The following is a 26968-nucleotide window of genomic DNA, read 5'->3' as shown; positions in this document are numbered from 1 at the left end:
TTCAGTATCTACCAGAATAATAATAAAAAAAAAATCCAGCAAATTTTACAAGAATATGACAGAATTTAAAGTTGGTACAAAGTGTTATGTACAATGTCTACTTTTTAACCAAAAATTACTAGACAAAGTAAAAGGAAAAATGTGAACTATTCAGAGAGGGGTAAAAAAACAGTTAATGGAAATGGATCTTGATATGTTGTTATTGTGAATTTCCTTAAGAGTACAAATGATCTATTACAAACATGTTAAAAAAATAATGTAAAAAACAATTAATGTAAATATGCATAAGTAATTAAAGGAAAGCATTATACCAATGCGTGAAAAGACAAAATGGAAACAAAAGACAAAAAGGAAAGCTCTAAAGATGAAAAGTGAAGTAAAAATTTATATCCACTAGACAGATGTAAAATATTGAAGATGGCAAAACAAAGAATGAATAAATTTGACCATAAATGTATAGAAATTATTTATATCAAACGACAGAAAACAAAACTATTAAAAAACGACAAATGGGTATCAGAGGTAAATCAAGTGATTCAATATAGGCTTAATAGTACTTCAAATGGAAAGAGAAGTTAATAAAATACTTGATGAAGTAATGGCCACAAATTTCACAAATAAAAATAAAAATATATTGGATTTTAGATCCAGGAACCTAAATGAATCTTAAGTTATATAAATTACAAGAGAAACATGTCTATACACTTCATGGTCAAATTGCTCAAAGCCTAGGTTAGAAAAAAAGTCTTGAGAGCAGCCAGAGGAAAATGATTCATTAGATAAGAAGTAAACAGTGAGATGGTTAAAAACTAACTTTTCACCAATGGTATGGAGTCCACAAGATGTTTAATTATATACATGAAGGGCTAGAAAAAAATTGCCAGTAGTCCATATGTTGTAGGACTTATGGACTTATTTTACCCTTATTTTACCCTACTTATTTTGCCCTACCTCATCACTATTCATCAAGCCAAGTTATTTCATAATTTAATTACTTCATAATTGATAGACATAATAAGATAGTCATAATTGATAGACATATTATTAACACATAATTAATCTTTTAATTAAACACAATTCTTCCTTTTTCCTGGAAAAAAAATTGCAAACCTTCCATTTGGAAAATGCAGGAAATACTGTCTTTAATACAGGGAGAAAATACCTAAAAGTGAAAAACACATTTTTTGTACATCTCTTTTATTAGAATCTAATTATTCAAGTGATTTATTTTTATTATCACTATATTAATACTTTTGATAGATCTGCCACAAAATAATGTCAGTTTGGCTAAGATATTGAGTCTTAGCTATAAAAATGGGATTGAGAACACTATTTCTGGAGTTGTAATTATTGTAGTTGTTAATATGTTATAGCCTAGAAAAAAGAAAAATAGTGGAACACTAAATTTCATTCTGTGTCCACAAGCCATGTATAACTTTCTTTGAATGAAGGTAGTTTTGTGTTATCCATGGAAAACAAATGATTACTTGGAGTTACTTTTCTATTTGTAGGATCAAATCTTATAAAGTGAATTAAACAGCATTTTCATCTGCCATGGCTATTAGCTTGAGCTGAAATAATCTAATCTTTCAGACTATTTTGCACCTTTAAGATTTTTTTTAAGGCATACATTTGAAGTGATGCTTTTTATTAAAATTCTTATCTCCTTGAAGTCATCAATATGTATTTATTCTTAAAAGATGACAACTGACAGAGATTCCATGCATATTAACTTTAGCCTTCTCTCTTTTTTTTCTTGTAGATGATAGAATTCTAAAGAACCAGAGAAAAAATAATCATCAGTTTCTTGACATGAGATGAACTAATAGGACCTTAAATTTATAAGAATATTTAGTGCATTAAAGGGATTATTTGGTTTAAAGTCAGAAAAGATAGGAACACAATAAATTGCCGTTATATTTGGGAAATTTATTCATAAGTAGAAATCACGTGATACTACAGTAAGGGAAGTTATATACCTCAATCTGTTTTGGGAATGATAAAACTGTGCCAAAATGACTTACCTTACCTTAGATAATTAGTGTCAGTCATGATTTATTGTCATGATATTCTAATTCCTAGACACACACACACACACACACACACACACACAGAGTAAGTACTGAAGTATACATTTTAAAGGGAAGGTCATAATTGCAGCAGCAGTATTTGATAAATGTCATAGCATGTAATTGTTTAACAAATGGTAAGTGCTTAAATAATTAACTCATATATAATGAACAAATACTCCATCATTGTCATTATATATGAAAAATTGTGTTAATTTTTATCAACAAATGTTGCATGTTCCTTTGTTGATGAAAATGTAAGAGGAGTCTTAGGACTTACCTACACTGTGTCAGGTCATAGCACCCTTCTGATCTCTTAATGTCACAAATTCTATCTCAGTTTTATAATTAAAAAGATCAAGTCCGAAATTAGTCACCATTCAAGGGTAAGACTTATTCTGCCTTTCTCTCATGCTGATTGGGCTTCTTCTCCTCTTTTCTCAACTCACTTCTGTCCCTACGTGCTAGCACTAAGTGTGCAACAGTGCCGGGGAGGATTCTGTGTCGTAGGTAGAAGTAGTGAAACAAAACTCTTCTGGTCTGACTTTGAGACTTCGGGCTTACCAGGCCTGGAGACAGCAAAAATTCATGAGCTTTTACAGCTGCTAGTGAGATTCCAACTGCAACGCTTTAAATCTAAGTCATGTGAATGAGCAGTTTATTTTCTGCCTTAGCTCATCGCTCCAGATCCTCCTCATCTCCTGTTTGTCTTCTTTCTACCTCATGTAGACCTGTGTGGTAGCACTCTTTGTCTTCTAACAGGTCATTTTCCTGAGCAGTGTGCTTAAGAGCTCTAGGTCAGTGCTTCTTTCCTTAGTTCACTTCTGGCTAAGAGAAATTTCATGCACATTTCTTGCTCTGATTATTTTTTAAAGTACCCTTCTCTCACGACACACCACTTAGATTTTGCCAGGTTTGCAAATTTGGGAGGAGATTAGGCTGTCACCCATCTATCCTTCCAATAGGGGGACATTCTGATCTGAGTACCCTATGGAAAAATATCCTCACTAAGCTTGAGAAGGAAATAGAATTTATCTACCCTTTTGAGTTTCTGTGAGATAAAGAGGATGATGTGGACATGGCTTTCTCGGAGCCTTCTGACTCTTCAAAGAAATATCTACAAAGGTCTCCTTTCTCTCTTCTGCTTTCTTTTTAAATCTGTAGTGTGACTGGGATTCAAGAAACATGGTTGAATGAAGCTGACCCTTCATTATAGAACTTAATTGGATTTAAATAGTGAAAGACTAGGAAACTCTGAGGATATTACAAATCCAGAAAGTCCCATTCAGTGTTTTAATAAAATTCTCTAAACTTTCCAGCAGAATTGCAACTTTGGAAGAACATTTCTAAATATTTCTAAAGTTCTTAAAGAACATTTCTTTCTAAAAGCTTAACTGTAAGCTCTAGGAGAATATTTATTCATAGTTTATAAAATGTAAATTGGCTCAGAAATAATGCAGACTTAATTTTAAGGCAGACTGTTTTTTTTTTTTTTTTTTTTTTTCCCCCAGCTTAGTTATCCATGTTTATGGCCAATATTTGCAAGAGACATTTACTGATAGAAATGCGTAGGGATATCTTCTTCAGTGACATTCCAATGCTGTGACGTTAAAACTTTCTACTTAAACCTTCTTTGGAGAAAATCTACTTAAGTCCCAGAGTAAAAATAAGGTCTGACTCCAAACGGAAGGTTAGGTAGGTAGGTCACTAAATGAGACTTTTCTAATTTTAGAGTTTCTCTCCTGGAATGCAGCATACTGCATATGCCCTCATTGAATTACCTTGTGGGGCTTTGGGCTCGGTTAACATTTTAGATATGTTCCTCTGACTTCAGCTTTTGCTCTGAGTAACAAACTGTCTTTGTCTCTAACCCAGAGTTCTTGTATTTCTGTCAGTATACACATAACACACACACACACACACACACACACGGGTAACTATAACATGCAAATTATTTCAAATAATTCAGAAGCTTATTAGCAGAATTAATACAACTGAGGATACAGCCTGAAGATAGGTCAACTGAAATTTCCAAAACTGGAATACATCCTAACTATTGTAATAGGGAGGGAAAAAAAGAAAGGAAAAAAGAAGAAAGAAAAAGAAAAAAGAAAAAAAGAAACCAACAAAGAAACAAAACTCAATCATACAGATTGGAAAGAAAGAGGCAAAATTAGGTGCATTTGATGAGAATATATCTGACTATATTAAAAATACCAAAGATTATTCAGAACAAGCTACTAGAATGAATAATTCGGTTTAGCATGTTATTAGAGAGAAATTCCACTTACCAAAACTCCATCATATTTCTATATACGGCAATGAGAAAATGGAATTTGTTTTTTTTTTAAGTTTTCATTTGAACTCCAATTAGTTAACATACTGTGTTATATTAGTTTCAGGTGTACAATTTGGTGAATCAGCACTTCCATACATCACTCTGCTCATCACAAGTGAACTCTTTAATCCCCATCATGTATTTAACCCAGCCCTTCTCAGACCTCCCCTCTGGTAACCATCTGTTTTCTAGAGTTAAGAGTCTATATCTTGGTTTGCCTCTCTCTTTTTTTCCTCTTTATTCATTTGTTTTGTTTCTTAAATTCCACATGTGGGTGATATTGTATGGTATTTGTCTTTCTCTGACAGACTTCCTTCACTTAGCCTAATACTCTCGATCTCTATCCACATTGTTGCAAATGCCAAGATTTCATTCTTTTTTTATAGCTGAGTAATATTTCTACTATATATATCTCATTTATCCATTCATCTGTTGATAAACATTTGTGCTCTTTCCATAATTGGCTTTCTGTTGATAGTGTTGCTATAAACATTGGGGTGTATGTGCCCTTCAAATAAGTATACTTTAGGTAGTAGTGCAATTACTGGGTAATAGGGTATTACTATTTTTAACTTTTTGAGGAAACCTCATACTAGTTTCCAGAGTGGCTGCACCAGCTTGCATTCTCAATTGTATGTATGTAAGAGAGTTGCCCTTTCTCCACATCCTTGACAACACCTGCTGTTTCCTGAGTTGTTAATTTTAGCCATTCTGACAGGTGCAAGTATCTCATTGCAGTTTTGATTTGAATTTTCCTGATGATGAGTGATGATAAGCATCTTTTCATGTGTCTGTTAACCATCAGATATGTCATTTGCAAATATCCTCTCCCATTTTGTATAGTGTATAGTTTTGTTGATCGTTTGCTTCACTATACAGAAACTTTTATCTTGATGAAATCCCAATAGTTTATTTTTGCTTTTGTTTCCCTTGCCTCTGGAGACATATCTAGTAAGAATCTGCTATGGCCAGTGCCAAAGAGATTGGTTCCTGTGTTCTCCTCTAGGGTTTTGAGGTTTTTCTTTCTCACACTTAGGTCTTTCATCCATTTTGAATTTATTTTTATGTATGTTGTAACAGAGTGGTCCTATTTCATTCTTCTGCATATTGCTGTCCAGTTTTCCCAAAACCATTTATTGGAGAGACTGCATTTTAGTTTTGTTGATTGTTTCCTTCACTGTGCAGAGGTTTTTCATTTTGATGAAGTCCCAATAGTCTATTTCTGCTTTTGTTTCCCTTGCCTCAGGAGACATAACTAGAAACAGGTTGCTTTGGCCAATGTTAAAGAGGTTACCAACTGTGTTCTCCTCTAGAATTTTTATGGTTTATGGTTTCAAATTTAGGTCTTTAATCCATTTTGAATTTGTTTTTGTGTATAGTGTAGGAAAGTGGTCTGGTTTCATTCTTTTGCATGTTGTCATCCAGTTTTCCCAACAACGTTTATTGAAGAGATTGTCCTTTTCTCATTGGATATTCTTTTTTGCTTTGTCAAAGATTAATTGACCATAAAGCTGTGGATTCATTTCTGGGTTTCCTATTCTGTTCTACTGATTTATTTATCGATTTTTGTACTAGTACCATACTCTTTGGATCACTACATTTTTGTAATATAACTTCAAATCTGAGATTATAATGCTTCCAACTTTTCTTTTTCAAGATTAATTTGGCTATTTAGAGTCTTTTGTGGTTCCATCCAAATTTTAGAACTATTTTTATTAGTTCTGTGAAAAATGCTGTTGGTGAAAGTAGAACTTGAAACAAAATTATACCTATGTCATTATAATAGTGCCAAAAACCTTGAAATTATATGCAAATAAAACCAAAATATGAAAAATCTGTATGCAGAATATTATAAAACATTGTTGAAATAAATAAAAGAAAATATAAATGGAGAAGTACATGGTGTTTATAAATTAAAGGACTCAAAATTGTTAAGGTATCAGTTTTCCCAAAAATGGATATAGATTCAGTGTTATCAAAATCCCAGCAAGGTATTTTTTTAGAGATCAGCAAGCTGGATCTGAAATTTACATGGAAATGAATTTAATTGGAATGATCAAAAATATTTTGAAAAGAAGAATACCATTTGTGGAATCCACTACCTTATTTTGACACTTATTATTAAGGTAATGTGTTCAAGGCAGTGTGGGATTGGCTAATTTATAGACACGTACAAGATGAAACAGAATAGGGGAGTCTTCCCCACATACCTGGCTGATTTATTTTTGACACAATTGAAAAGGAAATTCAATGGGAAAGAAGGAATCAATGGTGCTGAAACAATTGCATGTCTGTATGTTAAAAAAAAAAGAGAGAAATGTTTCTTGATCCATACGTTATATCATATATAAATATCAATTATTTTTATCTGTTTATACTTATATGCATTTGTTTTCTTCCTGTGCATTAAATGGCTATATTAATTGTGAAGCAAAATTTCTGTATTAGATATGGGTTTTGAATTTGGACCAAACAGGATCTAAATTATAATTTTCACTTGTTCTTTGTAAACTTGGCAAGTATAATTGATCTTTTAGAGGTTCAGTTTCATTATTTGTAAAATTTTTACACTTGTACTTTGTAGAGTTATGGTGATAATTGCATTAGGTTATTTATATGAATGATTATTTCTAAAACATTTACTTTTAATTATTTTGTGTTGGGCATCAGCCTAAGAATTTTAGATATAGTGACTCCTTAATTCCTCACATGAAATTTATATGATGTTACTCTTTCTTAAAAAAATTATTTATCTCTTTTAAAGAGATAGTGGGGGAGGGCTGCAAGAGAGAGAGTGAGAGAGAGAGGACCTCAAGCAGATTCTGCACTGAGTGTAGAGCCTGACGTGGGGCTCAACATGGGGCTTGACACAGGTTTCAATCTCATGACCCTGAGTTCATAACCTTAAGTTTACGACCTGAGCTGAAACCAAGAGTCAGATGTTTAACTGACCGTGCCACTCATATGATGTTACTCTTAATTCACACCATATGTATGAGAAAAGGAAGCATATAGAAGTTAAGCAACATGCTTAAAGTTTTAGTGCCAGAAATTTAACTCAGACTGGCAGAAACTTTTAAGTACTAATCACTCTGTTCTAGTGATCCATTTAAATGGGATACATTTATAAACATATGTTTTATATTATATATACACACATACATACATTTTGACTTATGAATAGAATATATAGAAAATGCAGGAACCATTTCTTGGTAAGCTGATGTTACTACCATGTATTCAGTTATTGTACTGTGTTTCCTTCTATTAATCATACTGTGATTTTTATTACTTTGACTTTTGTGATAGGAAGTATTCTTTTTCTTTTTCTTTTATTTATTTCTTTAATCAGTTTAAATATTTTTTTAAAATTTATTTTAGTCAGGCTATTAGCTGTCATTTTCCTGTTATGTCTTAATAAAATTATTTTCTTTACAATAATTTTTCTCATCTAGATAACCAAGCTTATAATTTAAACTATATGAAACTATATGAAAAAGAAGAGTAAACAACCTGATACATTCTTCCCCAAAATATATAAATTTTGATACATTGATTTATGCTCTAGTTTTTTTTGCTGCTCAAAGGCTTTTTTGAAAAATTATGTTCTCATTTTTAATTTTGTTGTCAGATATGCAGTGGAGCTAGTTATAATTTTATTATTTATTTATTTATTTATTTATTTATTTCCATCATAATATTATCCTGCTTTAGGTGGATTCATGTAGTTTCACATTATTAACTTATGAAGGCTAACAATTTGATGAAGAAGTTACAGAGAAAAAGTAGAAAATAAATGGTTTGAAAACAATATTCTAAGTCATAAAATACTTATATTACTCATGTTCTAATGAAAATATCCCATAAACTTTAAAAATCCTATAATAGCAATTCTTCCTCAGACAGTAGTATGGAGTATTTACAGACTCAGACACACTTCAGTTACCTTACTTGTATCTAAAATCTTAGAAAAGCCTGGATAGTTCCTTCAGTTAAACATTTGTCTTTGGCTCAGGTAATGATTTCAGGGTCCTGGGATTTAGCCCTGCATCAGTCTCCATTGCTCAGCAGGGAGCCTGCTTCTCTGTCTCCCTCTGCACTCCCTCTGTTTGTGTTCTCTTGCTCTTTCTTTCTGTCAAATAAGTAAATAAAATCTTAAAAAAAAAAAAAAAGAATTTGTAATTTTCTAGAAGGAAAGTAAGATGAAGGGAGGAAAGAAGGATATTAACTGGCAGAGTGTCGGATTTCAACTGCATTTTTTATGATCTCTGTGTGATTATAAAAATGATTTTTCAAACTCCTAAATGCATATCAAAATGTGAGTCGATTCCATAGTGATTCTGACGCCATAGACGCCAAAATTATGTATTATTATTTCAATCAATTTTTAGTCTTCTTTACATTAAGAAGGAAAAAGACATTCTATTTAAAGCTTACAGTGACAAAATAAAATCTTCAATGACAATTCATTTAATATTTTTTAAATACAATATTTCTGAAGTCCAGATTCTTTGTTATTTCAGAAAACTAATGAAACAGAATACTATTAGAGCAATCTGAATGATATGAGTAGTAGGCTATTCATTCTTTGGTGCTCATCTTTAAATGACTGGAAATGGCTCCAGGCAATAGACTGTCAAATGTAAAAGTTTAAATGTCTGGCATCATTTATTTATTGTAAAGACCTGAGTCCAGTCAGTTATAAAATTAATTCCTATTAAAATAAATCGCTTGAAATTAAACTTGAATTGCTTTTTTCTTTAACATTTTTAAAATGTTCTTGCAAGCACATTTATTTTGATCACAAATCTGTTCATTCATTAAGTACACTTTTGAATCATACGGTTAATTTATTGATTGACATACTCAAAACAGCAAGATAAAATAAATACATGTGTGGGGAAAAGAAATAACTTCTCTTCAAATATGAATTTTGTTGAGGAAACAATCTGAGGATTTATCATTTAATCATGAAGGTAGAAGTAATTAAGAATAATTAAAGTATTAATCAACTTGGTGACAGAACTAGTTTTACTGATTTTATTGTGTCCACCTAATTAAAAAACATGAAGAACTAATAATTATTTTTACTTATATCCCTGGCCCTGAATGCAAATGGAGTCACTCATCCAATGCTTCTGTGGCTAAATTGCACAGTTGCACACTAAACAGAAATCCAATTAAAAAGCTCACAGCTGCTTTTAAAATGTCCTAATCAAAAACTAAAACAAAAATCATCTTTATCTGATATCACTTATTAAGGAGTAGGAAAGAATTAACAGCTGTCTTTGTAATCTATTCTCTTCCTTTAGATTCCCTGGCAAAGAGGAAGAGGTGACCCAATCAAAATTCTTGCAAACATAATGAAGGACCTCTTGCTAAAGACACTGAAGGTATGTTTTGGTGGAGTGTCTTTATGTGTGGAATGCTTTGGTAGTAGGAACCTGGTTTGTTAGTGAAGAAATTTGGAATCTATTCATTTATGAGACATAAGAAATATCATATAACTTGTAACTAATAGGGTGTAAAATTAAGTTTTGTGATCAAGCAGCATCCTTATGTGCAGGTGAGAATATATACATCCTTTAGATGTTAGCCTGGAACAGTCCTGATTTGCACACATTTAACAAAATAATTACTAATAGTGGCCTTTTCAGTTCTCTAAAGTGTTCTTAGATGAATGATAGAGTCACTCTAGATACAGACAGGGAAGTGTGTTTAAGAGAAAGCAATTTGCATCATAAAGGGCCAGATATATCTAAACTGGAAGTCTAGATATTAAGAGACTTGTCACAATTTTATTTGAATATTTTAAAAACTTTAATAAATTTTCTTAACAGCCACAGATGGCAAAAAGTAGATAATTTGCCTTAGCAGATTTTGAGTTATTCCTATTGTCAGCTCCATTACCTCCATGATTGCTAAGAGTCAAGATGACTTCTAATGCTACTTCATGATTTGTTCTAAAAAATAATTGAATTGTCAATGAAAAAATTCTCTTGTCTATTCTGTGTTTAGGTCGTAATGTGGGATATGGAAGATAAAGGTAACCCATAAATGGGATCCACTACAATGAGATTTATACAAATGAATGAGGGTGAACTTATGGGTGCTTAAGGGACATTTTATTAGAGGAGAACTTTGCAATGATCTTTGTCCAGTCTATGGTAAGTGAAACTATGTGGTGGATTTCTGTTAGGTTAATAAAACACACAAAATCATGGAGGAGAAAAATGTAGCAAACTGCTAAGGATCAGTGAATGATTTGGCTAGCTCAGAGAGACATGATGGGAGATAGACCTAGAAATGCAGAAATGGGCGATAGTGTGAAAGTTTTATGGCTCTTTAATGGTTTTTGTTTTGTTTTGTTTTCCAGATGAAAATTATATGGTGAGTGGAAGACAATGCAAGTTGGACAAGCCATTGAAAAATGTTCTCATTTTAAGGGAAACGAGAACTTACTGATTCCTAGGATCTGGGAAAAGGCTCCAAGTTTGTATATTAACACTCAGAGGAAAATGAAAAAGGAAAAGAAAAAAGAAGGAAGAATGATATTCTGAGAACATATAACACATTGGGCAGATGCTTTGACTTTTGCCACACTCAGATCACAGTCGAAAGATGTGCCATTACAAAGAGCTAATGAAGACTAAAGGTTGGGTCTCTGCAAGATCTTAGTGGTAGATAAGAGCCCAGTTACCTCACAGGAGAATTCAGGAAAAAAACCTCTTCCTTTTCAAACAGGCTTGGAAAAAAAAAATCTCCTCTTTACATAGATGTACTTTAAATGGACTTGAAATAGGAACTTCCCTGAAGAGTGAAATCCCCAATCATATCTGTGAGACAATGATATTTTCTGGTCTAATTCCTGAGGGAATGCCTCCTTTCTTTCATTATTCTTTCCATCTCATAGTAAAATGTAGGTTATATGTACTGCTTATATGTATGCAATATTTATACAGGTACATAGTACTAGTATATTTTGGGAGAAAATATTATTAATGAAAATGTTAATGTAGAAACAACCATTCTGTACCTTTTGTGTGCTTATGAAGAATGTCCCATAGATCATTGCCAGTCTGTTGTTGCTTGAGACCTCTTATCCTTGTATTGTTCCTTAAGGTAACACTTGGAAACAGCTATTTGGCTCCTCAGTGCCACCCACCAGGCTGATTTGTCTGAGATCTTGTTTCCCAGCAGGTCCCAACTAGCTATGTTGTTTGAAGTTGTGCTTCAGTGAATCCTTAATATGTTACTCATGTCCTCTCTACTTTCTAAACAATAGCTATAGGAAATAAGCATCTTTATTCTTGGTGATATGCCAAGATAGAGTATTGTAGAAATCCTCTCTCTGAAGAATCTGTTAAAAATTCAAAACCATTACTTTAACATCTGAATCTTATTCTAGAATTTAATTTGTCAGTAGAGACATATCCTCAGAATTCTACTTATGTTAGAGTTAATCTTCAAGTGGGTATTTTAAAAAAAAAAAGAATCTTTTTTTAAAAGTACATTTAGATAAACTTACTAAAAATTCAAGCAAAATGAAAAAGAATAATCAGGATTACGGAAAAAAATACTGCTTTTGAAAGCAATATTCCTCAATATTCCTGAGTCCATGACATGAATTTTTTGTCAGTGGACCATTGCATCATTCAACTGTTTACTTCTCAAGGTGACTTCCTGCATATATACAAAATTAGAGAGGTAGTGAATGGTGGGGGTGGTCCACACCTTCAGGTGACTCAACTGTGTGATTCCACATATAGAAGTCCAGACTGGGAGAGAAGAGTCTAACCAGAGACCCAAATATGAAACTATTTACAGCAAATGCCAATATATGGGCTATTATTTGTTTGTCCTAGCCTCAGGTAGCACCCATGAGCCTTCGACCAGAAACCATTCTGCATTAGGATGGAGTTCTTGGACTTTGCCTCTGGATACCAGCAATAGTTTTAGGGGCAAATCAGTGCAAAATGTTATAATCTCAACTTTATAATCATTTGAAAGACCTAGCTAATCATCAAGGATTCAAAAATAAATGGATGAGTTGTTAGTTATGAATCTGATTTTAAAAAATAGAGAAAGCAAAAGCAATATGGCTGTGCCTAGCACTGTCACCTCCTGGACTTCAAAAACAGTTTTGAAACTTCTAGAAGGGTATATTTGTTAAATAGAGGGTTATAGAAATGCTTACCCGAGTCTGTGAATCTCTTAAACATAGGTATAAGAATTTTGTAGAATAGGTATATTTGCTCATTTTTCTTGAGAGGAATTCCACAGTTTTTATCAAGTCTCAAAGACTCTGTTCCCAGTAAAATTAAAGAACATTCTGTCTCTCTTTCTCTCTTTCACTCACACACACCCCACTAATTTAAATATATATATATATATGTGCAAACACATGTGTAAAATATGCAGTTACATAAATATATATGTATATAAGTATCAGTAACTATAATCCATCTGTTATACACCATCATGTGCCTGTGCTAGAACTTTACATTTCTTCTCTAAGTGAATTGCCCAAATAACCCTGAACTCTAGTTTTTTTTTTTTTTAAGATTTTATTTATTTATTCATGAGAGACACACAGAGAGAGAGGCAGAGAGATAGGCAGAGGTAGAAGCAGAAAGATCCTGATGCAGGGGCAGACCAGTGACTCAGGCTTTTAGCACTGCCTTCTGCCCAGGTTGTGATCCTGGGTCCCGGATTGGGTCCCACATCGGGCTCCCTGCATGGAGCCTGCTTCTCCTTCTGCCTGTGTCTCTGCCCCCCTCTCATTCCCTCTCTGTGTCTCATGAATAAATAAATTAAAAAAAAAAAAAAGGGAGCCTGATGCGGGACTCAATCCTGGGACTCCAGGATCACGCCCAAAGGCTCAACTGCTGAGTTGAGGCATCCCTGAACTGTAGTTTTTATGCTATAGTTTTATAGACGTAGAAACTGCAACTAATATAATATTTGTTCAATATCACACAGCTAGAAAGTGCTAAATCTCTTATCTGCAGAAACTCTGGTTATCCACTTTCAAAACAATACATAAGAAGCCATATTCTTAGTTATAAAATCGTCAGCAGAGAAAAGTTCATTCATAACAAGTTATGGCTACTCAATGAATTAACTCTTTAATACTTGGCCATTACTTCCATTATTGTTATTATATTGTCATGGTTAGTTTTTTTCTAATATTTTATCTCAATTTGTGGTAAAACAAACTAATAAGTAGAAAAATTGCCTACAAACAGCCTTAGCATTGTGAGGGTAAGGGGATATCGTAGTCATTTTGGATTGCTATAACAAAATGTCATAAAGTGAGTGGCTTATCAACAACAAATTTATTTCTCACAATTTTGGATACTGGAAATCTGAGATCATTGTGCCAGCATGATTGAAATACAACCTCTTCTAGGTTGTAAACTGCTGGCTTCTTGTATCTTCAAATGGTGGAAAGAGAGCTAGTTAGCTCTCTGACATCTTCTTATAAAGACTTTAATTTCATTCATAAAAGCTATACCCATGTGGCCTGGTTACCCTCTCAAGGTCCCACCTCCAAATATCATTCTATTGGGATTAGAGTTTCAAGATATGAATGGGCTGGGAACTGAAACATTTAGTTCATTGCAGGAACAATTACTCTGAACATTTTCCAGGTTCTCAGCTTTGAGGTAGTGTGAGGGCAGCTGTGACTTGTGCTATTTGAAGTTTAATGTCGTGTAGAGAGGCAGCTAGTTGATAAGAGGATCAATATTACTGGTAAAAAGAAAAAGAAATTCATGATTTTGGTTTCCAAACAAATTTTGGAAATTGAAAAAAAATGGAATAGACAAAGGTATTACAGAAAAGGACTTTTGAGGATTCCTAAGGCAATACCCTGACATAAGTAACAGGTGTAGCAGAATATAGGTCAGAATTAAGTGTTTTTCTTGAGATTTTCTCCGTTTTGGTCCACTATGGAGTATTCTACAAAATAAAGTGAATTGTTTCCCTGCCTGAATAGAGGAAGTAGGAAGGAGAACAATAGACAAATAAATGGAAATAGTTTGTGTCTCAGAATTTAGGAGAAGATTCTCGCCCTATGTCATAGAAAAGTTCCAATGGCCCATTCACCACATATCTCACTTAATCTATTGCTTCTAGAAGTTCAAGGAACCATATTAAATCCTGAGTTCAGCTTTGGCGATTGCTAGTCTTTCAAAGCCAAGGGTATGTATATACTCTTATCACAGAGAAGCTCAAATGGAGCCTTCTTTCAGACACCATTAAACTACAGACCTAGTGTTAAGTGCATAAAACCAGGTTCTGAACCTTCCAAGGAGCTTAGATTTTGGTAAGGGAGAGATGCCATGTGCTCAAAACAGTCTTATGGTTGTGATGAGGAGACCCCCCAAACCAGAAGCCAAATGGAGACATATTTGCCAAGGTTTTGGACAAGAAAGTGAGAACTAGAAGCTGCTTCAACTGCTATAACAGGGTTAGGAAGTTAGATGATCAAAGGTTGACCTGGAAGACTGTAAACCCAAGGGCTACAGACCTGAGGGGATGGCTGTGAGGATAGCTGTGGGTCAGGTACCTCTTCCTAGTCCATAGTATCTTATAAACTAAATATGTCCCAGAGAAAAGAAAGGAATGAACAGAACTTGTATGTGAGAGAGTTTAACCCCAAACATACAGAGAAAGCATGGGAATATCGCTTGGTTCTTTAACAGGGAACTGATATCTGTGAAACACAAAGTACATAAGAGGAATTCAATTACCAAGCTTTCATTTCTTCAAGAGGAAAATCCTTTTTGCTTTTAAAATAATTGCTAAAATGATATTTCTAGCAGCATAGGATTCACTATCAAAAACTTAAAGTTTAAGGTCGAAACAAAAAATCACTAGAAAATTTGAAAGAGGCCAAAGTCATAAAATTTCAGCCTTTATTCCAGGTATTTTTGGTTTTACAGTATAATACAGTATTGCATCATTACTGTTTAATCATCTTCTAGAACTTTTGCAAGCCTAATATGGAATGATTAAAGGTAATTTTTATCTGAGAAAAAAAATGCACCTATAACAATAAGAATTCATTAAACCTCGGGCAGCCCGGGTGGCTCAACAGTTTAGTGCCGCCTTCAGATCAGGGCATGATCCTGGAGACCTGGGATCAAGTCCCACATCTGGCTCCCTGCATGGAGCCTGCTTCTCCCTCTACCTGTGTCTCTGCCTCTCTCTCTCTCTCTCTCTCCCTCCCTGTGTGTCTCATGAATAAATAAAATCTTTTTTTTTTAATTTTCATTAAGTCAGCCATAGAAACTTACTCCTGTACTTGATCAATACATTTAGTGATTATCTTCTGACTTGTCCCTACAAAATATCATTCTGATTAAAAATTAGAACCTCATATCTCCTTCTCCAGTATCACTTGTTATTTGCCTCTTCCATTAGCAAATCATGTATGTAATTATGTTTATTGCAACTTACTCTTAGTGGATTCTCCTAAGCTGTTTTTTTTTAATTAAGAGTATTTCTTACAGAGATATAGAAGTGGATAATTAACATATATTCCTAGATTAAGTTAATTGACCCAAATTTTGTTATTATGTGAAAATATTTCTGCCTTTATTATTTGATGACTGTAACTACTTATATATAATTAGGAAATGTAGATACATAGCGGACATAAGTCATATACAAATGATGCTATTTATTTAACATCTCCTTATCAAAATTATGTGACATAGTTATAAATCATTCAAATACCAGGCAGGAGGAGATAAGTGCTGTTACTTTGATTTGGGGAAAGAAGAGAACGTCATGAAAAGTATGGGTTAAATTTGGCAAGTACAGAAGAGGATAAAGATTATTTACTGGAAAAAGAAAAACCTGTATGACTGAAGCATGGAGATGAACGGTTAACAAATGAGCAATCATGAGCAATTTATTTATATGGAGCATAGTGTGAAAGAGAAAAAAGATTGACAGATGATACAGGAAATACCTGTTCAAGTCAGATTATAAAATAACTTTCTAGGGCAGCCCTGGTGGTGCAGTGGTTTAGCACCGACTGCAGCCGGGGGTATGATCCTGGTGACCCGGGATCAAGTCCCACATCAGGGTCCCTGCATGGAGCCTGCTTCTCCCTCTGCCTGTGTCTCTGCCTCTCTCTCTCTCTCTCTCTCTGAATAAATAAATAAATCTTTAAAAAAATAACTTTCTAGAGATTTTGGATATTTTTCTCTGAAGTTCCCACTAATTGAACACTCCTAGCTCCTGCTATTGTGATAAGCACATTTCATATATTAAATAATGTCCTCAAACATCACAGATATTCTGATTATTGATCTAAAGAGCAATTAATCCTTTCATTCTCTCAGATTTAAATGGAAAGAATATTTTTTGAATAAAAAATATAAATCCTTTTCCCATTCTGAATCAGCCAAGCATTCCAATTTTGTGGTATATCAAAATTATCCAACATTTTGTAGGTACACACACATGCACACACATGTATATAAGTAAAAAATGAAACCTATTTTTTATTGTCAAAATTAATTGTAGTACTTGCTAGCTGAGGGCCCAGAGAGATCAATTAGTTTGTGAAAGTTCAAGTAGCTAGTTAGTACCAGTTGAAATTAGAGCTACGAACTTTTGACACCAATTTTACATTATTTTTTTTTTCTGTGTTAATTCTTTAAGTATGTTCACTAAAACTGCTAGTACAGACTACCTGGATGAAGGTCAATTTTCATTTTTAAAAGACTGCACTATATTGCTAATGTGTTATACCATAAAGAGTAACTCTAACCATGTTAATGAACTCTGCCAAGTAAAGTTAATTGTCAAAATAAAAATTAGTGCTTAATTAATGGCTTACATGAAAATCCATCTTTGAGAGATTTTTGAAGTCAACTAAAATAAGTATTACTTGCATAATCTTATTTACATTGCTAATTTAAATTGAAATGTCCTTATTTGTTATTTGCATACATTTTCATAGTTTTTGCCCATATTAGCAATATTTCCAAATTAATGAGCTTTACAAAAAAAAGAGAGAGGTTTTTCTAGAAACTTTGAAAAAGGGATGCCTGTGTGACTCAGTTGGTTGGGCATCCACCTTTGTCTCAGATCGCGATTCTGGGTTCCTGGGATTGACCCCCGTCCAGCTCCCTACTCAGCTGTGAGCCTGCTTCTCCCTCTCCTTCAGCCTCTGCCCCTGTTTGTGCTCTCTCTCTTTCTCTGTCTCAGATAAGTAAATAAGTAAAATCTTTTAAAAAATAAACTTTGGGAAAAAAATTCAATTAATTAGAGTTTTATATTATTCTTGAGAGTAATAAAGCTGTTATAAAGACTCATGACTTGAGTTAAATATACACTGTCCCCTTCAGAAGCTAGGATGAAGTAGATGAATGCAAGTCTCGATTTAAATGAAATCTGTCAAGTCAGCTATTGTCATTCTCATAAGAGTATAAATTTCACATTTCAAAACATATGGATATAATATATTTCACGGAGCACCTAAATTAATAATAACAGTAAATACTGTTATTAATATGACAAAAATATTCCCACATTTCTAGGAAAAGATGAGTCATTTTGTAGCCATGGTAATGATAGCTACCAGAACCCATTTGAATATGCTTAATTAATAAATGGGAGTTCTATATTTATGATAACGGCTACTGGAACCATTTAAAGCAGTTTAATCAATAAATAACAATACCTCACCTCAGTGAACACGCTTTTTGCCTACCAATCAATGAGGGCTCCTTGCTTTTAAAAGTCAAGCAATTAAAAATGGACTTTCATATTAATGCCAACCTCTCAACAGCAGTCTCATTCCAGACAAATATGTCAACCTACTCATCTGTAAAATTCTACCAATCCTGGGATTCCATGCTTTCAAAATATTTAATAGAAAACTGAAAGTTAGTTCTCTGTGGAGAAACTGCCTGACCAGCAGGCTTTCTCTTTTATAGTAAAAATATATTTAGGTTTGTGTTCTCTCTTTTAGATATTAAGAATTTCATCCTCCAACAATTGTGAGATTACCTGAAGACCATGTTGAAGATCTTTGCTGGTCAGCATTTTTGAGGGCCCTTGAATCAACAGGCCCTCACTCTAGGCTCTTTGTGTCCAAATTCTGTTTGTCTTTAAGACTTGCTTTTGGAGGAGCCCATCTCTATAGAAAGTTGAGCTGTCTTATTCTAGAATTTTCTAGACCAATATGTGTTGGCATAATGTCATTAGACCTATATTTTTTATATAAAGTAGTTAGATCTTTTCATCATGTATTTTTTACTACATTGACAAGAAACAATCTCATTGCCCCTCTTTTCTAATTTATACCACCATGTGTAAAATTATTTAGTTGGAATTTAGCATGGTAAATTATCAGTTGAGTGACTCTTGGCAAGTCTTTGAAATTCTTTGAAGCTTATGTGACATGAGGATAATAATTCCTACTTCACAAGTGGCTTATGACATATACAATGCGGTAAGCACACCCACCACATTAAAAACATCAAACCATCTTTCACATGAGAAAACGCCTTAATAACCCTGCACCTACTACCATTACTTCTCCTATCCCTTAATCCTAAAGTCATTCTAGGACCATCTATGTAGACATAGTTTAATAAGAACGTTAGATTGTGAATCTAACAATAAAAGCTCAAGCCTTTTTGCCTACCGAAAAAGTATTGCAAGAACTGCTAACTCATGCCCCCATGCATAAAAGCTGGCTTTTTCAACTTTTATAGGATAGAAGTGATCCGTTGGTCTTAGGAACCAAAAAATTGGTGCAACTCCAAATAAAAGTAATAAATATATTTCCTTCCTGCATAATTACAGCCTTAATCATGCTTACTCTAGCAGTTATTCTAGCTACTACTAAACTTTACAAGAGTAAACTTTACCCATACTATGTGAAAACAACTACCTCCTACGCATTTATAATCAACATGATCCCTACAATAATATTTATTCACTCAGGACAAGAGATAATTATCTCAAACTGACACCGAATAACAATCCAAACCATGAAACTATCCTTAAGTTTTAAACTAGACTACTTCTCAATAATTTTCGTACCTGTAACACTCTTCTTCGCATGGTCCATCATAGAATTCTCTATATGATATATGCACTCAGACCCCTACATTAACTGATTGTTTTAAATATCTCCTCATATTCCTTATCACCATAATAATTCTAGTCACCACAAATAATATATTCCAACTGTTTAGTGGCTGAGAAGGAGTTGGCATTATATCTTTCTTACTTATTGGATGATGATATGGCCGAACAGATGCAAATACAGCTGCCCTACAAGCAATCCTCTACAACCGCATTGGAGATGTAGGGTTCATTATAGCAATAGCATGATTCCTATTAAACGTAAACACATGAGACCTTCAACAAATCTTCATAACAACTAACAACAACCTCAACCTACCGTTATTTGGTCTACTATTAGCAGCCACCGGCAAATCCGCCAACATACAAGAAAATGTGTAAAATGTTACTCAAGGACTGTTTACAGAATCTAAATTATAGTCTCATTTTACATAACAACAAATTTTAGCCACATGCATCTTCCAAGTGTTGCTGTATCTCTGTCCCTAATCTCCATATATAACTCTAAGCAAGGATAAAGAAAACTACATTTCTTTTATTTTTAGGTGTTAGGTAACATGTTTGCACATACAAATTGGACATATATTTTTTATTTCTCATTTTTATTTTCTTTGGTTCTTATTTACTTTCTTTATTTCATGTTCCCTTCTTAAGAAGCTACAGAGTATACAGAGAATTAGCATTAGAAGTTACATAAAGAAAAATAAAAGCCTACATTTGGAGCAATAGAGATTTGGGGCATAGAAAATAAGCCTATTATCTAAAAATGAAGAACATAAAACAGATGGTGGAAATTACATTATCCAAAGTCTTCAACAGGTTTGCTTCATGATAGAAAATATTGGTATTTACTTAAAAGCAGAAGCAAATGAAGAATATATAGTGGTTTTTACTTTTGAAGGGCATTTTTATTGCTGTCTGTGATGGCAAAACAGGAGAATAAAAATAAATTAGTGTAATTTAAGTCAAATCCATTTGTTTTTATCTTAAACCGTAAGTTAATTAGTAACATTTCCTTTAAAAGAGTTCTAATTTGTTTTAGTTTTTTTGTGGGTTTTTTTTTCCCAATAAAGCACAAAGGAATGAGCCTATAAAAACATTGGTGCATAGTACTGAATTTGAAGATTCGAGCCTAGCAGTATCCTTAAGCAAAACCCTCAAATATTATGGAATGAAATTTGATAAACTACAAAGCATTTGCATTGTCAGAAGATAAGAACTGACATAAATTTTCAAAAATTTATATCAGCACTGGAAATGCCAGATTCATGAAAATTTCAAGGAGAAAGAAATCCTAAGGAATATAAATGATTATTTTTTTTATTTAATGCATTATTCTTTTATATAAAAGCTCTGTTAATCACACATTTATCATCTATTATTACTTTCAAGGCAAAGTTTTACCAAGTCATTTTCCAAAGTAACAAGTAGATGGCATTATATTACTGTTCTTAACACATATTCTTAATGGAAAAATTCAAGAAAAAATAATTCTACAAAACTTTTTAGCTTTAAAACTCATAAGTTGAGTAAATAAATCTGTTCTTATTCAATAATCTAGTCACTTGAGTCTACTCATATCTAAAATTATTGCAATTCTAGTGATTTCCTTGAAATAATTGCTTTGTTAAATAACTAATTACTTAAAACTACTTAACATGGCAAGTAAAACTTTTTAACATGAAATCAAATTCCTTTTATATTATGACATTTAAGGCTGTAGAAAGAGTTCTAGTTTATAATGAAATATTAAACTATACCACAACATACTCTACTAGCCCAAACCTAATTAAATGAACAAAATAATTAAAATAAGAAAAGCAAATAGCAGCACACCCATCTCAAAGTAAAGAAACTGTTGAAACTATAACTATATTGTTTGAAAAGCTACATAAAGAAAAAAGACAATAAAAGATTCTAGGAATCCATGTGTCGTTCTTACCCAGGCACACAAGAAAAGAAGAAGAAACTGTGCTAATATACACCTGCTTTTGGTGCACTACAGAGCTTCCTCTACTTACAATAGGATTACATCCTAGCAAACCCATTGTAAGTTGAAAATATCATTAGTCAAACATGCATTAATACATCTAACCAACTAAACATTATAGCTTAGCCTAGCTTACCTTAAATATGCCCAGGACACATATTAGCCCACAGTTGGGCAAAATAATCTAACACAAAGCCTATTACATAATAAAGTGTTGATTATTTCCTGTAACTTATTGAGTACTGTACTGAAAGTGAAAAACAGAATGGTTGTATGGGTACAAAAAGGTTGTAAATGTATTGTTTGTTTCTTTTTTTTTTTAACCTCATAATTGTATAGCTGACTGGGAACTGTGTCTCACTGCTGCTGCCCAACCTCACAAGAAAGCATGGTAACCACATATTTTGCTAGTCCTAGAAAAGATCGAAATCAAAATTCCAAGTACAGGTTCTACCGAATGATACTGCATTTATACCACTGTAAAGCCAAAAAGTATAAATCTAACCTAATCCAAGAACATCCTGTATATGTTATACTTGTCCTTTTAAGAAAAATTCCAGGGTATTTCTGAGAATAATCACTACAGAAGGAGAGATCTACCAGGATTTGGCATTTTACTAATACTAAGTAGGAGTCTGAAAAAAAATATATATATAAACATGATTACAAGAGATATTTCCAACAATAAAACAAAATCTAAAAAAAATAAAAGGACAGAAAAAAAATGAGATTTTCAAAAACTGTGAACACTGAAGTTTCTGATGGCCCAAAGAGGAGGGCCATTGAAAATCCAAATTTGTCTTCCTTTCTTAATGAAAACTTATATGACTCAACATTTAGAAGTTTTGCCTATTTTTACTTCCTATTTCAGATAAGAAAACAGTGGTGAGTGCTGTGAAAATTTGAGTAAAGAAGGAAAAAATAATGTTTGGCTTTTTTTTTTTCCAAACGTAAAGGATCCAAAGCATATTCTGAGTTGGAAAAACAATTTTAATCACTCCCAGGATCCATAAGGCACTGTGTGCCTCCCATTCTTTTTTTTTTTTTTCTAAGATTAATTATTTAAGAGAAAGAGCATACGCATGAGCACACACAGGGAGGAGGGGCAGAAGCAGAGGCAGAGAGGGTCTTAGTCACTCTCTGTGCCTAGCAGAGTCTGACAGGAGGCTTGATCTCAGGACCCTGAGATCAGGACCTGAGCCAAACCAAGACTCTGGTGCTTAACAGACGGTGTCACCCAGGCACCTCAGTGTGCCTCCTATTCTTAACTTGAGGCATTACAGGCTTAGGTTTTGGTTTGCTTATGTAAACTAGCAAGACATTAAAGCCACTTCATTCTAATGGCCTCCTTGTTTAATTAACTTAACAAAAGGAAGGTGATTAGAGCCACTGCAGCCCAGAGATCAACTACATCTGTGGGAACTATAGAGTGTGCCACTAACCTCTTTTGTAAGGTTTCTCTCAGGAAGAGAAACCCACTGATGGAGCTGCTTCTCAACGTGAGGCAGAGAAGTAGGGTGGACTGTGGTGGTCATGGACATGGTTGTGTCTCAGATCTTACTTTGCAAGGACCATAACTGATAGCCTCAGATGCTGCAGAATCCATTAGCACAGTAGCTCTGAAGCTCTGCTTTCCACCATTGCTTCGAAAAGCAAAACAAAACCACAACAATGTGGTGTGGATAGAAGCAAGGCCATTCCTGTGAGTATGGAGTTCCCCTAAATGAGGACATATGTTTGAGAAAATCCTGTCAGTGTGAGAGCTGCCCAAACTTTCTTTGAGCGGCTCTATAGTGTGAAATTATCCCTTTTTTTTTTTTTTTTACAGAATTCAGACCTGCTTACCCCTCATTTTCTGACTTTCCCTTGTTTTTTCCTTGCAATAAATCTCTCAACATATATTTTTCTCCCAATACATCTCTTGCATTCCTAACAGTATCTTGGTGTTTGCTGCTCAAGAGACCATGATTAATGTACTTATAACTTTCAAATAGAAAGGGAAAATTAAGCTAAAAATTTGATAGTGGATATACAATGTATATAAATATAGAACTAATCTAAAAAGTCTGAGGTTTCTATGGTTATAATACTATATATATAGTACAAGTAATGTACAAGTAGTATAAATAATACAATAAGGAAAGGAGAACTTATATTTTCATAGAGCCAAATATTTCATGGAGATAAATGTATAAAATTATTAAAGATATTTTCAAAGAAGTGTATTAGAGACTCACTCTCAAAGTATTGGCTGATTAAATAGAGACCATAAATCATTAATATGTTTAGTAATAGATGACAGTCATCATCATAACCATAGTTCTTAGAATATATGACTAATAATTAATATTTTTGATACTTTAAAACAAACTGCTAAATTTCTGAAATGAATACTTACATTAGAATAACTCCAGAAAATGATATCATAATCTCTTTTTTAAATTTTTTTATTGGAGTTCAATTTGCCAACATATAGCATAACACCCAGTGCTTATCCTGCCAAGTGCCCCCCTCAGTGCCCATCTCCCAGTCACCCCAACCCCCTGCCCACATCCCCTTCCACTACCCTTTCTTCATTTCCCAGAGCTAGGTGTCTCTCATGTTTTGTCACGTTCACTGATATTTTCATAATCTCTTAAAATTGAGTCAATGGCAAAGATCCACTTTAGAGTTCTTGTAACCATTATCTGGGCAGGTCAACGCTTATTCATTGTGTATCAACTTTATCAATTTGATGATATACTTAGAGAAACTGAGACTTGGTCTTTTTGATAATGAGTGTATACTCATTCTGTATACAAGATGTATACAGGAAGGACACTGATTGACATAAACTTATGGCCAGGAAATATCACTTTTCTATAACAGAAACTGTAGTCCTTTTTTAAAAACCCAGAACCATCAAAGATAAAAGTTTGTTATAATAAGGCAATTAACTTCAATTTATTTGTTCAATAGCAAATATTAAATATATGTAGTTACAATTTATTCTTTATTCCAAGTTCAGAACTAAAAGGATATACAGCAATCCATTTCACTTATTAAGGCAGGCACCAGAGTCAAATGAAACGTTGATATTATGAACTTAAATTTTCACATTTTTCATTGAAACAATTGATGCCAATAAAGTAATTCAAAAATTTGAGAAAAAAATTCCATTAATGCTTTAATTACCCAATTTATTTTTGGGTTTTCAAATTTACTACTCATTTTTTTACTTTTATTTAGCATCTCTGATGTAATTATCAAATTTTACTTTGAGTATATGTGTCTTATATGTATCTGTATGTTTAGTTTACATATATATTTATATTTTTAATTATTTAATGAGACATATTTCATATTGAAAAACCTAGATACCAAGATTCTTAGGTGATAAAATTGAGTTTCATGACTGTATCAAACACATTTCAACACTTTTCTATTTAGATATCATATTCCTGTTTTTGGAAATAATCAATTACGATGACTTGTTTGCTTGTGCTGATTTTTGATACAGTAATGAAATAAGGTAATTTTTAAATAGTCAGAAGAGTTGTACTTGCATTGATTAAAATACCCAGATGTGATATAATACAAACACATGTTTAGCTAAATACAACTTAGCTATAAGACTATAAGACTATATAAGGCCATAATGTTACATAAACTCATACCCTTTTGATATTAGAGCTTAGACAGATATTTTGAATTCCAATTCTTTGGAAGTAATTTTCTCAAATGATTATTATCAGTGCTCTACTAATCATACTTCCTTCCATTATGGATATAAAAGGTTAATTTTCACATTTGTTATTTTGGAAAGAAGACTTTCATTCATGGCCCAATTAAAAATTTAAAAAATTATAAATAAAAATCTATCCTTCTATAAACTCAGTATAATTTTTTGAGCAGTGTCTATAAAAAAAGACATTTTTTCACATTTATTCATAATAGAGAATAAATTTACATTTTTTTTTTTTTTTTAGATTCAGGGAAGCTGATGGAGCCCCAATTTTTTATTACAACAAAAGGCAGAACTGTGATTAGATTGTAATTCAACCTTATTTATCCTTTCAATTATAGGCAAACACGAATATACGCCCAAGCAAAATGTGTGCTTAAAACATGTTGTTGGTGTAAATATAAGTAATATTGCTCTTCCAACAGCAGTAATGATTATCCAGAATAGTAAAGTCTAAGGAAAGGAACCACATTATATTAAGATGAAGAGATAAAAAATAGATCTTTAAATATATTTTAATGATACTAATACATGAGCTTTATATCCTAATTTTTATTCTAAGTCTTTTATAAACAGGATTCAAAGAGCAAAATTACTTGAATTTTTTCCCCATCATTTTGTTGAGCAATAATGTGTATACAATACATATGTATTATAACATTTATAACAGATTAATGACATTGGTAGATCCTAATAGACCTTTCTGTTTGTAGCCTAAAGGTAAATTTGAAATATCAGAATAGAATTTGATGAGCCTAGTAAAATCATTTGGTTTTCTTCTTCAATTCTCATTAGATAGATCAAATACTCCTTGTGGAAAGCCAGAGAATTGTTAAAAATGATTCAGTCATGAGGGGTGACAGCCATTACCCAGAAAACAATGAGGGTGGAAAACCAGACAGGATTCTTTATTCTGCGATGATGGAAACAAGGAACTCATCTAATGTTCATTACACTGATGAAAGTATTATTTCACAACAGTGTAATTTATTACCACTTTTCTTATAGGAAGGACCTAATGATTTCTCTATTTTATAAGGTGACAAATATAAGTGAGTGTGTTAAAGATTCATGAAGTACAGGATATACACTTCTGTATTATATAGATAAGTGATATCTGGAAGTTCACTCTGCTAAAGGGATGTGCTAGGAGTCTAGAATTTGGGCAAGAAGTAAGTAGGAAATGAATAAAGGAACTCTATGATTGAAAATAGCTATCAGATTTTATTACTTTAAATTCTAAAGCAGAGTTATCTTAGACATTTTCCAGGATATATATATTTTTTTAACTGATGAGTAAACCAAGATGTAGAAATGTGTGTATACCTCTTAAGGTTTACTCAATTTGTGGCTCAGCGGTTGAGAGTCTGCCTTCGGCCCAGGGCATGGTCCTGGGGTCCCGGGATCAAGTCCCACATGATGCAGGGAGCCTGCTTCCCCCTCTGCCTATGTCTCTGCCTCTCTCTTTGTTTCTCTCATGAATAAATAAATAGAATCTTTAAAAAAAAAGATCTCCCCAATTTATAAAACTAGTAGCGAACACACAGAAAAAAGAAAATAATTTGAGAGAGATTGACTTGATTAGGATATTCCATAAGATAGAGGGACCAAGGGAAACCTCTTTGCATTGACATACTTTGACTTTTGACCTAAACAATTAGTAGTTATCCCTGAGAGTCTTATATACTGATTTCTGAGATAATGGTCTTGTCATTTTACTGTAATTC

General features: G+C 33.1%; 1 long non-coding RNA gene across 1 annotated transcript in view; it reads left to right on the top strand.

Moving 5' to 3' along the window:
• LOC140622048 (uncharacterized) overlaps positions 1-10568 on the top strand; it is a 30157-nt gene extending 19589 nt beyond the window's left edge. Inside the window, exons 2-3 of the long non-coding RNA XR_012021760.1 lie at positions 9720-9800; positions 10426-10568. This is a non-coding gene — a long non-coding RNA (uncharacterized lncRNA). The remainder of the gene's footprint in view (positions 1-9719; positions 9801-10425) is intronic.
• The last annotated feature ends 16400 nt before the right edge of the window (positions 10569-26968 follow it).

This window comes from Canis lupus, chromosome 31 (genome assembly GCF_048164855.1).
Source record: "Canis lupus baileyi chromosome 31, mCanLup2.hap1, whole genome shotgun sequence".
Lineage (NCBI taxonomy): Eukaryota > Metazoa > Chordata > Mammalia > Carnivora > Canidae > Canis > Canis lupus.
This window is presented reverse-complemented; position numbering and strand designations above follow the sequence as displayed.